This window comes from Artibeus jamaicensis, unplaced genomic scaffold (assembly GCF_021234435.1).
Source record: "Artibeus jamaicensis isolate MK-2021 breed Jamaican fruit bat unplaced genomic scaffold, CSHL_Jam_final contig_415, whole genome shotgun sequence".
Classification (NCBI taxonomy): Eukaryota; Metazoa; Chordata; class Mammalia; order Chiroptera; family Phyllostomidae; genus Artibeus; species Artibeus jamaicensis.
The window spans coordinates 9486277-9500621 of NW_026521823.1; positions in this window are offsets into that span (position 1 = coordinate 9486277).

A 14345-nucleotide genomic window follows, 5' to 3' on the forward strand; every position below is an offset into this window, starting at 1 on the left:
TAATGTTTTTTAAAGATTTTATTTGTTTATTTTTAGAGAGAGGTGAAGGGAGGAAGAAAGAGAGGGAGAGAAACATATGTGTGAGAGAAAAACGTTGATTGGTTGCCTCTCATATGCTCCCCAACTGGGGACTGAACCTGGATGAGGATTGAACCAGCAACCTTTTGCTTTGCTGGACAACGTCCTACCAACTGAGCTACACTAATCAGAGCACCTTTTAATTTTAATATTTAGTATGGCATAAAGTTATTTTTACATTGTAATTTTATGTTTTATATTCTATATTATCCCCTGAGTGGAAATAAACTTCTCTGTTTTAAGGGAAATATTACTCTGCATGTTAACACATACTACCAGTTCTATTTTGGGGGGAAAGAAAAATCTTAATTCTAAGGTACTTTGACTAAAAATGTTTATAATCCTATAAAGAAGGCTTCCTCTCTGTTTTTCTCCTCTGACAACATTCAAACTATTATTAAAAGATATATACTACAGAATAAAAGTGGTGAAAGTGGACATCCCTCTCTTATTCCTGATCTTAAAGTAAACACTTACAGTTTTTGCCCATTGAGTATGATGTTGGCTGTGATTTGTCATATGTGGCCTTCATTAAGTTGAGGTATGTTTCCTATATTTCTACTTTTCAGAGATTTTTTATCACAAATCAGTGCTAAATTTTATACAATACCTTTTCTGCATCTATTTATGATCATGTGGTTTTTGTCCTTCATTTTGTTTATGTGGTGCATCATGTTTATTGATTTGTGGATATTGTATCTACCTCTCATCCTTGCAATAAATCCCATGTGATCATGGTGTATGATCTTTTAAATGTATTAAGGGATCATGTTTGCTAATATTTTGTTGAGGATTTTAACATCTATGTGTACAAGGGGTAGTTGCGTATAATTTTCTTCCTTTGTTGTGTCTTTATCTCATTTTGGAATTAGGATAATGCTGGTCTCATAAAATGAACCTGGGAGTCTTTTCCCCTCTTGAATTTTCTGGAGGGGTTTGAGGATAGGTATCAGTTTTTCTGTGAATGTTTGGTAAAATTCACGTGTGAAGTCATCTTATCCAGAACTTTTGTTCATCGTGTTTTTTAGATTGCTGCTTCTATTTCACTGGTTGTAAACTCTCTATTTGGGTTTTCTCATTCTTCCTGATTCAGTTTTGGAAGATTATATGTTTCTAGAAATGTATCTGTTTTGTCCAGATTGTCCAATTTGCTGGCATACAGTTGTTTGTAATATTTTCTTACAATCCCTTGTATTTCTGTGGAGTCAGTTGTTACTTCTCCTCTTTCATTTCTTTGTTTTTTTTAAGGATTTTATCTATTTATCTTTAGAGGGGAAGGGAAGGAGAGAGGGAGAGAAATATCAATGTGTGGTTGCCTCTCATGTGTTCCCTGCTGGGAACTGGCCCTCCACCCAGGCATGTGCCCTGACTGGGAATTGAACCGCGATCCTTTGGTCTGCAGGCCCGCCCTCATTCCACTGAGCTATGCCAGCCAGGGCTCTTTCATTTCTGATTTTATTTATTTGGGTCCTCTTTTTTTTGATAAAACTAGTTAAAGGTTTGTCAATCTTATTTATATTTTCGAAGAACCAGCTTTTGGTTTCATTGATATTTTCTATTATATTTCCACACTCTATTTGGTTTATTTATGCTCTAATCTTTATTAATTCCTTTTTTCTAGTTACTTTGGGCTTTGTTAGTTCTTTTTTCTAGTTTCATTAAGTGTGAGGTTAGATTGTTTATTTGAGATTTCTATTGCGCCTTGAGGAATTTCAAGGACTGTAACTATGAATTTCCCTGTTAGGATTACTTTCACTGTGTCCCATAAATTTGGGGTTGTTGTGTATTTATTTTTATTTGTTCCAAAGAATCTTTGGATACTTTGTAATCAGTGTGATCAATGTTTGATCACATTGTTAACCTAGTCATTATTAATAACACATTATTTAGCCTTCATGTCTCTGTGTGTTTTTCATTTTTTCTTGTCTTCTATTTCTAAGTTTTACCATTATGGTCAGAGAAGACACTTCATATGATTTCAATGTCCTTAAATTTATTAAGACTTGTTTTATGTCCTGACATGTGGTCTCTCCTAGAATATGTTTCTTGTCCATTTGAAAAGAATGTATGTTCTGTTGCTTTGGGATAAAATGCTCTGAGGATATCAATTAAATGCAATTGATTAAATGTTTCATTGAATGCTGCCTTTTCCTTGTTGATTTTCTGTCTGAAAGAATTATCCATTGATGTCAATAGGGTATTAAAATCCCCTACTATGACTGTATTATTGTCAATATTTCCTTTTATGTCCATCAATATTTGCTTCATGCATTTAGGGGCTCCAATGTGAGGTGCATAAATGTTTACAAAGAACTTATCCTCTCATTGAATCGCTTCCTTTATTATTATGTAGTGTCCTTCTTTGTCTCTTACTATATAGCCCTTGTGTTAAGTCTGTTTTGTCAGGTATACGCATTGTTACTCCAGCTTTTTTTATTTCTATTTGCAATGAAATATCTTTTTCCGTTTGTTTACTTTTAGCTTTGTGTATCTTTCATTCTGAAATCGGTTTGTTGTAAACAGCATATATATTGTCTTGTTTTTTTATTCATTCAGCTACCCTATGTCTTTTGATTGGAACTTAAAAAAATGATTTTATTTATTTATTTTTAGAGAGGGGAAAGGAGGGAGAAAAAGAGGGAGAGAAACATCAATGTGTGGTTGCCTCTCATGTGCACCCTACTGGGGACCTGGCCTACAACCCAGGCATGTGCCCTGACTGGGAATTGAACCTGCAACCCTTTGGTTTGCAGGCTGGCACTCAATCCACTGAGCCACACCAGCCAGGAGTTAATTGGAGCTTTTAATACATTTACATTTAAAGTGATTATTGACAGGTATGTATTTATTGTCATTTTATTCTTTTAACTATGACCCTCTGTTTTTCTTCTTCTTCTTCTTCTCTAATACTGGTTTTGTGGTAACAAAATCCTTTAGCTATTTTGTATTTTATTTGTCTTTTAATTTTAGATGATAACCTTACTAAGTAAAGTAGACTTGGTTGCAACTGCTTGCTTTTTATCACTTTGAATATTCTATGCCAGTCCCTTCTTTTCTGAAATGTACCTGTTGAGAAATCAGCTGACAGTCTTATGGGAGCTTCCCTGTAGGTAACTTTTTCATTTTGCTCTTAAAATAATCTCTTTGTCTTTAGCCTTTGTTTGATGGGTTTTGGTCTGGGCCTCTTTTTCTTTTTCAACTTTTTATGTTGTTCTTCAAGTACAGTTGTCTCCATGGGACCTCTTGGAGTTCATCTTGTTTGGAACTCTGTGCTTCCTGGATTTGTATGTAGGTTTCCTTCATCAGGTTAAGGAATTTCCATCATTCCTTTTTTAGATTCTCAATGCCTCGCTCCCTTTCTTCCTCTTCTAATACCCCTATGAAGAAGATGTCCCAAAGGACCCTTAAGCTATCTTCATTTTTAAAGTTCTGTTTTTGTTGTTGTTGTTGCTCTGATTAGGCATGTTCTGCTACCTTCTCTTCCAAATTCTTTTCTCTGCAGCCCTCTGCTTCATCCAATCTACTGCTTATGCCTTCTAGTGAATTTTTCATTTAAGGTATTGGATAGTTCTTTTCTGACTGGTTCTTTTTTATGGTTTCCATGTCCTTCTTTTTTATGTTGTATTTCTCACTAAGTTCCTTGTAATTCTCACTAAGTTCCATATAGCTCTCACTAAATTACTTGAGCATCCTTAGAACCATTCATTTGAACTCTATATCTTTTAAATTACTTGGCTCCATTTCATTTGCATCTTTTTCTGTAGATTTTTTCTGTTCTTTCCTTTGGCACATATTTCTTTGTCTCCCCATATTGGCTGTCTCTTTGTGTTTATTTTTATTATTAGGTAGATCTGCTATGACCCCCAGACTTTGTAGGGTGGCCTTGTATAATAGGGCCCTGTGGTACAGTCTCTTTGATTACCTCTGCTGAGTGCTTCAAGAATGTCTTCTGTTTGGTTTATGGGGGCCTTCCTGTTCTAACTGGGTCTTGATTACTATTAACCCATTCATGTGCTGGGTCAACCTTCTGGCTGGTTGACTAAGAGAATAAGCCCCCATGCCTGTGTGTGAGCTGCAATGCAGGTGCTGATCACATGAAGCAAAATTTGCCTCAGGAGGGTCTGGTGCCTGCCAAGTTCTCCCTTTGTATATGCTGCTTATCAGGCCAATTGGATCATGCTCCAATGATGTCTGCAGCTAGTCACTGGGTGTGTTGATTCTGGAACCTCTTCAGAGGGGCTCTGGTGCACGCCAGTGTAAAACATTGCTAGTGACTGGCCCTTGGCAACCTGTTTGGAGCTATAAAGTGACTCACTATTTGTGGCTGCCTCTGATGAGCCTGGGTATGTGAGGGAAGGATCAAGCTAAACACCAAGTCTGGCTTTTACCCACAGTACGCTCTGGGATAGGTCAGCAAAAATTTCAAAGGACCCCAATGTCTGCCTCTGCTTGCCTCTGCTTGCTGGCTGCCTGTTAAGTTCAATCAGTAAAAGAGACTCTGGTGCTGTTCAGCGTGCATGCAGTAGTTCTCAGTGAGTCACCAGATAGGAGACAGAGGTGTTCACCAGATCTACACAGGTTCAAACTTGGTGTCAGAGCTGGTCAGGAGGTAAATTAGCAAATGTTCCAGGGTATAACCCCTGGGTGCTTGTGCAGCTTTGTGGTGGGGCCAGGTTGCAGGGAATCATTGGAGTAAGGGCAGCAATGTTTATCAAGCCCAAACAGACCAAGATTTGACCTTGTGAAGGAAAGCTCTGCACTGATAAGGCATGGGAGGGAGTAATTTACCCCACCCTAGAACCATACAACTAAGTCTGCATCATATTATAGCAGAAGCCCAATCTCAGCAGGGTGGGGCTGCTGGGAGTTAGGGGAAGGGGAGGTGCCAGTCAGGCTTGGATCAAGTTGAAGATGTGGCCCCTGCCCCAGAGTTACACTACTCAATCTGTTTTAGATTCCACCCAGACCTCAGCAGGACAGAGCGATGAAGAGATGAGAATGCAGGGCCCAATGCAGGGTTTCAGGGAGTCTGGAGAGTGGCACTAGCAGGATCTCCTTTGATGGGTACCTGTCGAGTTCATAGAGCATGGGGTGAATGCTCTTCATCCCAAAGCCACGCAACTCAGTCACTGACACCCCCTGAATCTGTCCAGACCTCTACACCCCAGCCCAGGCAGACTCCTCAGCAGGGTGGAAGAGCTGCAGGGTGGGTGGGTAGGGAGCCCAGAGGGAGGGGCTCTTGCTTTAACCTAGGTTGGTTCCATATGTAGGGATGTGCTTCACCAAGAATGATGGTGTCAAAACTATTTTTTGTCTTTGATATTTTTGTAGTTTGAAATATGTGATTTTATTACCTTTCAGCTAATTTTGGAAAATATTCATATATTATTTCAAGTATTTATTCTATTCCTTTTTGTCTTTTTGTTTTGGTATTCCTATTATAATACATTAACCTGCTGTAATGGTTCCATGGTTCTCAAATGTTGTGTTCTATTCTTTCTTTCCTTCTCAGTTTTGGAAGTTCCTATTGATGTATCTTTAAACTCACTGATTCTTTTCTTACTTTGTCCAATCTACTGATGGTCCTATTAGAGGCATTATTATAATATTTTTACTTCAAAAATTTTTTGATTCTTTCTTAGAATCCCCAACTCTCTGCTTATATAACATGTTTTCTTTCATGCTGTACATTTTTCTTTTATATTCCTTAACATATTAATCATAGTCAACTTAAATTTATCATTTAATAATTCCAAACTCTCTGCCATATCTGAGAGAAATGGGTATTTTACTGCTGTCAAAAAAGTCTTTGAGATTTTTTGGTTCTAATTTGCTTATAGTGTTAACTTTTACCTTCTTGATCTCCTTTTTTGTATTTTCGTCCATTCTTGCAAGGGAGGACTCATAGTCTCCAACTATTATTGTTGAATCGTCTTCTATCTTCAATTCTATCTTGTTTCATGTATTTCTGAACTTTGTTGTTAGATGTATATATTATATAAGTGTGATGTATCAATATTTGTGATGGATTGGCCCTTTTGTTATTATAAGTTATCATTTTATGTTTCTAGTAGCAATTTTGTCTTAATGGCATTTTGTTTGATATTAGTGTATTTCCTCCAGTTTTCTTTTGATTACTTTTTGAATAGTACATATTTCTTTCTTTTTATTTTTAATGTTTCATGTCTTTCAATATTAATTGTCTCTTGTAAACAAAATACAGTTGATTATGCTTTGGTTTTCAAATCGATCCCACCATATATATCTTTTGAATTGTTTATCCATTTATGTTTAGTAATTATTGACACAGTAGACATTGTCTCCTACTTTGCATTTTCTGTATTTCTTATGCTCTGCTGTTTCTTCAGTCTTCTGTTGTTGTCTTCTTTGGTGTTATTTTAATTGTACAACTTTAATTCCTTTTATAACATTTTAGTTTTATGGTTTCTAGACTATGCTTTTTGTTGTTCTTGAAAGTGGTTCATTTTCAAGACTATTGTGCAGGGAAAATGAGTATAGGGCTAGTTGAAGCTCTTCCAAAATCAATGTTCATACCAAGATTCAGATATCTTTCTGAATCTGGGGTTGAGAAATATTCAACCCCAATTGTTTCAGGTGTTTGATTAATTTCCAGACTCCTGGAAATGTTTATTTTTATAATTTTTGCCAGTGTTCTCATTGCTTTTACAGAAGAATAAATTTTCAGCAGTTTTACACTAGCACTTTTGCTGATGACTCCCTACCACATATTTTAAGTTTACTTTAACTTTTTTATTGAGGTGTGGTTGAGGTATGATTGACACAGTAATTTCAGATGAACAAGATGATGGCATGATGTTGTACACACTGTGAGATGATCATCACAATAAGTCTATGTGCTATTTATCACCATACATTGTTACATTTTTTTCCTGTGGTGAGGGCTTTTACAATTTAGTCTCTTAGCAACTTCCAAATATGTAATGCTTTCAAATATTTATTAACAATTATAGTTACCATACTGTATATTATATCCCCATGACTTATTTATTTTATAACTTGAAGTTTTTGCCTCTTTACTTCTTCACTCATTTAACCTTCCTCACAAATTTTACCTCTGACAACCATCAGTCTGTTCACTGTGTTTATGAGCTTGCTTTTTCTTTTGTTTGTTTGTTCTTTTTTTAGATTTCACATATAAATGAGATCATATGGTATTTATCTTTCTCTGTCAAACTTATCTCACTTAGCCTGATCCCACAATGTCCATCTATATCTCAAATGGCAAGATTCCAGTATATTTAATGGCTGAAAAATAGTTTGTTGTATACATATAAATGTGTATGTATGTTTATATGTGTATGGCATGTCTTCTTTACCCATTCATGTATCACTGGACACCAAATAGCCAAGATATGGAAAAATATCTCGAGATAAAATAACCAAATTTTGCCACTCTGATAACTCTTTCAGTTGTCTGTTGCTGTATTAAAAAAATCTTAGTGGCTTTAGGCAATGGACATTACAATGCTCATAAGTCTGAGGGCCAGAAATTCAGGAAGGAATGACCATCTCTGTTCCCATAGCATTGGTTGGGCAGCACGATAGGAGCCAGGGATCAGCTCAAAATAGCTCAAATGACTCAGGTGGGGTTCCTGAGACAACCCAGACTCTTTCTTTTTGGGCCTGTTTTATATCTCTGGATCTTTGACTATTCTCCGCCTAGAGTCTTCTCCACAGCTTTTCTCTTCAGACAGCCCTGACTTGAATTGATGACTGACCTCCCAGAGGGCAAACAATGGAAACCATAAGGCCTCTTAAGGTCTAGTTCTGGAAGTCACATAGTGTCCCTTCCCTACCATGGTTAAACCAACTGTTGGGGCCAGCATATACACAGTCCCAGGGGAAATAGCTTTCCCTCTTGGTGAGAGGAGTGGTAAATATTATAAGAGTGCATACATGATGGAAGAAATTGCATTCTCCACTTTTGGAAACAACCTATCACAACAACCAAATAGTAGTGAAAACATCTAACATTACATTTGGGCCCACTAGATATCATTCCCATAGGAAGCAGGAGTTCCAAATAAACAGCCAACCCCAGGTGTACACAGATAATGCACAAGACAAATTCAGGATATCTTAACACTTCAGAAAGCAAGAAAATAATCAGAATACAAAGAGGTATCATATAATATAGGCTCTTGAGGTGATCTTTTAGAAAGTACATAGGCAATATTCTCTTAGAAAAAGTAGTTTTGAATCTCTTGAAGTCTCTAGTTAGATCTCCATTAACTCACATGAAATTTGGGAGTCAGAGGAGCATGTTAAACAATATTTATAACATGCTAATGTACTAATTTGTGCTAAAAATTATCTTCACCTTTATTAACTTAAAGCTTTGAAAAATTATTTTATAAGGACTTCAACCCCTTGTAAGTAAAATGGATGTAACAAGATATTATTTTATAAATATATACTTAAAATACAAATTATATTAAACAGCACACCACAGCAATGCAGCCCAATAAAAATGAGTTCCAATTCTCCTTCTCTTCCCCTCCTGTCATAACCTGTGACTCTCAATAGACACTTGGTATTGAAATTGGCTGTGGTTTCTAGTATAAATCAACCTTTGTAATTGCTCCTTGTTAATAAGTATCTAGTAAATAGGTAAAATAAATCCTATTTCCCTCAAAATAAATCATTTTACTATATAAATGGGGTGACTTAATCGTGTCTCAACAAAATTCAAAGATTTCTCAGAAAATAAAAAGTGCCACATGCCTCTATCCCCTTATTGAACAACCTGTTTACTTCTTTGCTTTCTGGACTCTGCTTTCTCCCCTGGCACTTTAATGGACACTCATACTGTTGAGCAAAGTCCAGTACCTCCAACTGTGCACCAGACCCCATCTGCTCTCACCCACCTATCTAATGACATTGCTCCCACAATTTTCTCACTCTCTTCTGAATCACTTGTGTTTCCCCCCTTTGCTATTTTATCTCATCATTTATACTTACTCAAATACCCCAATATTTATGTTAGAAATAAACCTGTCGACCTTATTTTCATATGTCTATTTGCCCCTTTCACTTTTTTCATTTGTATTAAAACTCCTCAAGACTTGTTTACAATCAGTATGTCCATCTTAGTCTCCTCTTTACTGCTTCATCTTCAGCTTCTCAATTTTGTAATAATTTAAACCCACAGGGTGTAGACCTTGGCCATCTCTCTACACTCACTCCTTTGGTTGTCTCAACAGTCTGGTAGCATTAAACACTATTTAAATGAAGGCCATTCTAAATGTACATCTCCAACCAGACTCCTCCCTGTAGTCCAGACCTGTATATTTAGTTACCACTTGGACATATGATAAGTATATCAGAATTTTAATGTTAAAAAGCTGAACTCTTGATTCTCCCTGTCTTCAAATATGGCATTTCTGCAATCTTTTACAATTCAGTAAATAAAAACTCTATTCTTCTAATTATCCAGATCGATTATGTTAAATAATTACTGGTTCCTTTACTTGTCTTGTGCTAACATTTAATCCATCACAAATCCTGTTTATTGAACTTGAACATATATCTTAAAATCAAAGCAATTTATTTTTCTAACCTCTCTATGGTAGATGGTGTTTTGATACTTTTACAAACACCATTGTAAATACTGACTTTACAATGTCAGTATTTTTGACATTGTAAAGGAATACTCTCTCCCAGAATTCCTTTAAAATGTCAGTACTTAACCCTCAGCTTTTGTAAGTGTTGCCTTGTAATTGCTTCTAAAGGAGGTGTTAACTAAGGAAAGCCAAGAATGGTAGAGCCCAACTATTTCCCAGGTGGCCAAATTAGATGTTCACAAATGATGACTCTGAAATTCGGCTTACGCATGAATGCTGTAGAACCTTCCCCTCCATCAGGCCAGTGCTAAAGTTCACCAGCTACCATATTTTTGCTTACTTTTTCTTCCTTCTCTTTCATACTTTAATTTACCTTACAGGTTTTTTTGTTGTTGTCATGTTTTTTTTTCTGAAAACATTTCTTCAGTAAGGTAGGTATGCCAAATGTCTATCATTTAACTAGTTATTGCAACATATTTCTTACTTGTGTTCTTGCTTCTAATAGCACTTCTAGACTCTTAATAATATGCTATTTAGAATATTATAATAAAAATACAGTAGAACCTCCATTCTTGAACTTAATTTGTTCCAGAAAGCTGTTCAAGAAGCAATCTTCTTAAAAATAGAATCATTTTTTCCCATTTGAAATATTGTATCATCATTGAAAGGTTGTTGGGTAGAGAAATGAAGTTTTGTTTGACAACCGAGATATTCTTTCCATGAACAACTTTGTCGAGAACCTAGTGGTTTGAGAAGAGAGATGTTTGAGAAGTAAGGTTTGACTGTACTGCCATTTGTGACAACATGGATGGACCTTGAGAATATCATACTAAGCAAAATAAGTCAGAGAAAAAAGTTAGGAATTATATTATTTCATTCATACATGGGCTATAAAACCAAAAGCAACAAATGAATAAACAAGAAAAACAAAACTTATAGACACAACCAACAGTGTGGTGGTTATCAGAAGAAAACAGGATGGGGGGGCTAGTAAAGGATAAATGGGTCAAATACATGGTGATGGAAGATGATTTGACTTTGGATGGTGGGCACACAAGGCAATATAAAGATTATGTGTCATAGCAATGTACACTTGAACCCTATATAATCTTATGAGCCAATGTCACCCCAATAAATTTAATAAAAAGAAGAAAAAATAAGAAAAATATTATGTTAAAACAAAAGACAGACAATTTTACTTTTCTACTCAAAATATCCCAGTGGCTTCTGATATTACTCAGATAAATGCCTAAGTAAATAACTTGGCTGAGAAGCGTGGGGCTGTCAGGGCTCTACCTCCTCCTTACCTCTCTCACTTCACCTCCTATAATGCACTCTCTGGCCAGCTCCACTCCAGTGACTCTGTCCTCTTTGAGGTTCCTTGAAACAATAGGCATATTATCAAACTCAAGGAGGAGATTTATATTTGCTGTTCCCTCTGCCAGGAATAAACTTCTCCAAGATCTTTGGATGGCTTGCTTCCTGATTTAGTCACATGTCAGTATTCCACTGCAATGTCCCATGACCACCTTGATTAAAACTGCAAACCCAATTTTACTCCATAACATTACATATGCCTTTTCCTTATTTATTTCTCCCTAAAGCTCAGATTACTTTCTAAGTTGATATATATGACATATATATAAATATATGCATATGTATTTTTTACTGTTATATTCATTGACTATAATGAAATACTCATGAAGTCTATACGTTTTGTCTGTTTATGTTCAGTGGTCTATTATATTAACTAATAAACTTTCATTAAATATTTGTTAATGCAAGAACCCAGCTTACAGAATTGAGCACCAATATCTTATCATTGTGACTACAGCTCAGTATAATCCCACAGTTGTATTTATCACCCATTTTTCATTACTCATGTGTGAAAATTTAGATATGTGTTTAAGAAGCAATTTGAAAATACTTCTTAATTTTTCCTTCTAAAGTCATAAAATAGATAGAAATGCATTCTTCTGCACTTCACAATTATTCAAGATATAAATGAAAACTAAATTTTAATGTCATCAAAGAGCCATAATTTATATAAAACCCGCACCTATTACATAACAGTTATGTGAAAGGAAACTAAATCTGCAACATTCAGCTTCTATAACTTGTTTAGCACTATGATGTTCACAAATATAGTTTTCTTTGAAAATACAATAATGTAAATAAGTCAAAGGTATCATTTTATAGCTATAAAACATATGAGAAAAGATGTTGAAACCTTGCAACATAATTTCAAAAATGCTAATCATTCCTTGAGATTAATTATCCATTTAGTCTTATGTGCAAGCATATAAAGATCTTTAAGGTATTATATTGTGTATACAATCACATATAAATATCCTAAAGAATCATTGCAAACTGTTGAACTACTCTACAATCTTCCTCTCATGTATAAATAAGATATTTGCTATAATTACAAAGAGGCAGCTATTTACACATAATAATCTAGTTATTTGGTCCTGACTAGTTGTTTCCATGTCAACTGACTCTGTAAAAAGGATTAGTCACCATATGGTTACTCAGACCATCTGTGTACTCCAAGGACCAGTGAATGATGAAAATGGAAACTTGTTTGTGAAAAGTTAAAATGACAGAAATATAGAAAATTTATACTTAACTTGTCAATGTAATTTCCCAAAATATATTCTTCTAATTGCTCATATTAAATTATCTTGGTTATTATTGAAAATGTAATTTTGGTCTAAGTAACAAATACCAAAATATGTTGGACATATATTTTTTTTAAGAAAAGAAAGAAGGAAGGAAACAATAAGAAAATATTTAATGGCTTGGGTAATTTTACCAGAAATTAACTCACCACAAAATTCAATGGACACTTTGAGAAATCCACACCATTATGTACATACTAACACTGCAGATAGCCACATAAAATATTTTGTAAGTGTGAGAATTTTCGAACATTTGCAGGACAGAAAACACAGTATGTTTCAGTAGTAAAATTTTAAATTTATTGTAAATCTTCTTTCTTTTACCCACTGAGAACTGAGATCACTTCTTTGAGTATGACTCTTTATTTGTTCCAGGAAGGTATTTTTCCAGAAAAAATTAGTTTTAAATAATAAGTACATTTTATGATTAATTAGGATATTCATGAACTCTAGTTTATTAGGTCAAATAACTTGTTCATCTGGATAAATACTTCCTTTCTCAGGACAATGTATTTCTGACCCAGGCATCCAGCTCACTATTAAACAACTTTTAATTATCAACTTAATTTAAGACCCTCACTTTTTTTGACTACCAATAATAAACATATTATAAAACTTGCCTACTCCCAACCAGGTATACATGCTGTAGAAGATCCAACTTAAATCTTTGAACCATTTGGAGCATAGCTTCCCTTCCAACTCTATGAATACTAACCATTATCTACTTCTGAAATATTATGAAATCTGTCAGCAAGGTGTTCTCTCTTCCTGATGTAGGCTTTATAAACTTAGGCTTATTTGATCAATGGGTGTCATTTTGGGAAGTTTGCTGTCATCAAATCCAGAGGCCTCAAGTATGTCCAATTGAAAGCCCCACTCTGATTGTCCTTTGTCATGTCCCCAAATTTTGAGTTCATTTTTATTTCTAGGAATAGTAACAGTACTTAAAAAACTTTTAGTGTTACTTTAGTTAACTAATTTTATTTGGGAAGGTTTATCCTTGATATCTGTCTAGTTGTCCTCATTAACTTTGAGAGTCCTTAAGTAAATATTTCTGGGGAAGAGAACAGACATAATGTGATGAGATCAAAAGGTCTCATCAGACTAGACATTTTATGAGATAAACTTTACCTTGAGTCACCTGTCAAAACTTTATGAGAATTTTCTTGAACTTGTTTTATTATGTGCCATATATATACCATATATGCCATATTATATATATACCATGTATATAATATTAATATATATTTTGTTAATGTACACTATTGGAAAAATTTCTTCTCCAAAATTTTCTTTTGCTAAGCATATCATATTTATTGATACTGCTATAGGAAACTTTCTATCACTACTTTTGGGCCCCCACACACATAATGTGCATAAGTGATATATCTGACCAGTGTTACCAAGCTTGCACGGCTTTCACTCTGTCTAAGTGTACCCACTCTTGGACAGACCCCTGTCATCCCACTTAGCCTGCACTTCTTTCCATGGGTATACCGAATTCTCTACTTTCTGGTCATTTACAGCTCAGTGCAAGTGCATTATGGTTTATGTTAAGCATGTGTCTTTTTCAGAGTGGAGAAATGCTGTTGAAGACATTTTAATAGTTAAATAAAATACATATATGTGTGTATATATGTATACAGATATTTAGAGATGACATAGAATAATTATATTAATAGCTAATCTAAGACTGTACATTTGTCAATTTAATCCTATATAAATTGGACCCTAAGATTAAAAAAAAAACCTTTGAATAATAGAGTAAAAATGGGAAAACCCTGATAATAATGACTTTAGAAGCCATGAATTTCAGAGACAAGATCTTTTGAGGCCGTCCTCAATTCCTCCCAGTGTAAACAGCTGGGACTCTAATTCGGTTTTTAAAGTAATGAGAAGCTGAGTCTGCTGGAGAGTTTAAGGATAAATTTATCCCTTAATGTCTTTATATAGCTTTGAATTAAATCCTTAAGAAAATGTT